We start from the raw sequence: 3,944 nt of genomic DNA on the forward strand, positions 1-3,944 counted from the left end.
ATCCTTGCGATTGGTCATGCAGACCGTTAGCAGAAGACCATTAATAGAATTCTGTTAATTTGATTTTTCAGTTTGTTTGATCCCGACCGAAGGTTCCAGCCAGCATCCGTGCATGTCTGTTGGCCTATAGACTCGTTATTTTGATCCTAAAATTGGCCTTCGCTGAATAATTCAAACTTGAGTTGTCAACATGCACGTGCCTGACCTCGATGGTGGTGGCAATAGCAATACACTTTCGCAGCAGCTTAGGAAGCGATGAATGCCATGAACATGCATCACCCACCAGAAATGCCTATTGTCAGCCTTCCCTAGTAGGATTTTAAAGCAAAAACGATAGAGCGCATTAAATGGTTACGAAGTTTACTCAATCCGCATCCTTTTTTTTTCTTGGAAAATTGGTCTGAAAATTGCCTGCTCGTGGTGGAATTATTATTATTATTATTTGTTTTGAACACATACACATATACACAGGTATCAGGAAAGGGAAAGCGAGGAGCAGGCTGGCAACTGCCACCGGAAGGGGCACAACGCCTGCCTACTCTTCTGAAGGGAGGTGACAGCAACACAGAAATGGAAGATAGGAAGGAGGGGAGGAAAAAGGAAAGAGGAAAGGAAGAGCAACAGGACAAATCTAAAGACCAAAGTAGAACACTGCAACAGGTCAAATCTAAAGACTAAAGTAGAACTGTGCAGCCGGAGTTAAAGTGACGCCGCGTCGAACAGCCTCCACAATTATCAACAACATCCATGGCTAGTTCGCTATGCGGCTAATTGTGTTCTCCACGATGAGACGCCAAGTAAAACTGCACGTTATCACCGTTTCACCGGTAGTCGGTTCACAATGTACACTATAAGGTGTTTGAACCCGCCACCTCCCATCTTCGAAGGAAGAAGCGTTAGGGTACAGTACTGATCACACACAGTAGAGTCGGTCACTGAAGGACACGCTACTATAGAATGTTATTGCTACAAACGTGAACCCAAGTTAGTTAGTTCTATAAAGGTTAGTAGGGCGCGATGGGCCTGATCACGTTTAGATGCACAGCCACTGGGGTATAAACATTGCTCGAGTGTCGCACACCGCGGGCCAAGGAGATGATAGTTTCTCACTAGCGACATGCGCTGCGCACTGAAAGTGGGACACTCAAATATAAGGTGCTGAAGTGTCTCGTAGCAGCCACAAGACGTACACAATGGACTTTCCGCACGCCCTTGTCTGTATAAACGTTCGTGCACGTTCACGCAACCAACCCTCAGCTTGAGCAGTTGTGCTCTAGCGCGACGAGGCAAGCCTCGACCACGAACACGGGGCGGGAACGTTCCATTTGCGACGCGCTGATCTGGATGCTGCTTGAGTAGGTGGCGACGAATCAGCAGACGAGCGTCATCAAGCTTGCACAAAATTTCTGGGCAGTCACAGTTGTTATGAACGCAACTTGAAGCGAGCCGATCAGCCTCTTCATTGCCGGCGATTCCTACGTGTGAAGGTATCCATTGAGCAACGAGAGATACCCCACGCGATGGCAGCGGCTATCATTCTCACGTGTGATGACGACGTTGGTGAAGTGGCGCTTTGTCTTTGATTGCAAAAGCTCATTCTAAGGATGTTTATTATTGTTGTGAAGTTGTTTCATAAGCCTAGAATATCAAACGCAATGGATTGTATGAAAGACGTGTTGTGGTTTGTATCGATTAAGATTGAGTAACAGTTAATGATGGATGTTAAGTGTAAATTTCTATTCTCTGAAGGTAGAGTTTGCAGATTTCGTCTTTTTATATTGTCAAAATAGAAGGCATGCTACACTTTTCTTGCTAAAAAAATTGGGCGCACATTAGACTTCTACTTTAAACACGGAAAGTGGGTGCGAGTTAGAATTGGCCAATACTGATCAAACCATCAGCAGTCATTTGGCTTTTCTTTTTTTCTGCATCTTGTTAAATTAAGCTCGCTGAATAACCTGATTTCTTCACTTCCGTAAAGGTCGCACCAACAGAAGTTAACTGTATATGTGGACATGTTGGATGATTTTACTGGTAAACTTCTGTCGGTAAGCTTTTGCAGCCGAGAGTGCATGGCACATACCACCTAATCAGCATCATGTGTAGGTGCACCACTTTCAGGTGGCCCTCTTCACCACCGCATGGTAAGCATTTGGCGTGTTTCTTTTCATACTTCAAATTCAGTTCAGTATGCAACTATTTACTTGGGTCTAACTCGCTAAAGCACGACATGGCCATTACAATAAAAATCAAAACGGCCCATAGGTTGTGACCAAATCCCTCCCCCCCCCATATCTTGAAACCTTCTTTCCAACTTCGGAAGCTGTGCCTCGCCATACTTCAGGTGCTCTGCAAGCGCAAGATGTTTGTCGTGACAAAATGAGGCTTGGTGCAATGGGAATTGGCTGCAATAAATTTTATTTTTTCATGTGAAAACTTACCGCCATTTCCTTCTTAAATGTACCATGATAACCTGGTAAGGGAACTGTCCCAACCCAAGGAAAGTACGACGCGCTGCATAAAGCCGGTTTCCAAAAGTTTGCTTTGCCTAAATACAAGCCTGTTAAAGGGCGAAGCATAACAAGTGTGGGAACGGGCAATTGTCACGGGACACAGTATCTATTCCGTAAAGGCACCCTGAAAAGATTTTGACAAGTTTCTACAAACGTACTGACTCGTTAGAGTAGGTCCTTCTGATCATTAATTGACGCATCTAAGCGCTCTGCGTAAAGCGTGTAATTTATTATAAGGTTTTAAAAATGCAAATCACTGCCGATCGCAGCACACTGCTCGGCGGAATTTTAAGCCGCCCCTACCCATATGACGCAAATCACCCATATGACGTCAGTGGGACGAGCTATCCGATTGGATGACTAGGGCGCGTGATCGATAATTTTACCAACATTATGGTAAACAAATAATGCTCGTAATAGTTGGAATGTTAGTTCATCATCATCATCATCATCATGATCATCATCATCATCATCATCATCATCAGCCTGGTTACGCCCACTGCAGGGCAAAGGCCTCTCCCATACTTCTCCAACTGCCCCGGTCATGTACTAATTGTGGCCATGTTGACCCTCCAAACTTCCTAATCTCATCTGCCCACCTAACTTTCTGTCGCCCCCTGCTACGCTTCCCTTCCCTCGGAATCCAGTCCGTAACCCTTAATGACCCTCCTCATTACATGTCCTACCCATGCCCATTTCCTTTTCTTGATTTCAACTAAGATGTCATTTACGCGCGTTTCTTCCCTCACCCAATCTGCTCTTTTCTTATCCCTTATCCGTATGTTAGTTACTTTGTTTTTATGAAAGAAAGTAGCATGAAGGGAATGCACAAGGAAAGTGTTTCAGTACACTTAAGCCCTTCGGCCACACAGCAAGTGTCGTCTGCTTGTGTTACAACGTGCTCCGTCTTTGACGAGAGCTCCGGCGTCAGTGTCGGTCTGTCTTTTCGCGAGCGCTATGATTCGACTTTGTTGCGTTGTGGACTGCAAACGTAGCGACTGGCAATATGTCAAGCTGCAACATCGTGTCTCTCTGTAAGCCAGTACACGAGCGGACTGGCTGAAGCGCATCGGACTGCCGCTATCCGATCGGCGCCAGCATTTGCGCGATTGCAGCCGCCACTTTACACCGGAAGATTACTAACGCAATAGCGTTTCGCGCGTCCCGTATTAGGGTAAGCGCAAGCGCAAGGGGACAGGGCCTGGCCGTGTCTCCTTGCGTGTTGTTTCATGGGATGAACAGAAGCGCAAATGTGAGTGGTCTGGAGGGTGCAGCCACTTGGTGGCATCGAGCTCAACCACATACAGCAGCAGTAACAAAATGTATTTTTTGCTGCTGGTGTAAATTTTTCGCAGAAGTGTTTTAGCACGTTGTTTTTGGTAATGTTTAAAATGTTTTACACTTGGTAAGAGCAATAATAGCTCTTTCTTT

The sequence above is a fragment of the Dermacentor andersoni genome, chromosome 4, assembly GCF_023375885.2.
Source record: "Dermacentor andersoni chromosome 4, qqDerAnde1_hic_scaffold, whole genome shotgun sequence".
Lineage (NCBI taxonomy): Eukaryota > Metazoa > Arthropoda > Arachnida > Ixodida > Ixodidae > Dermacentor > Dermacentor andersoni.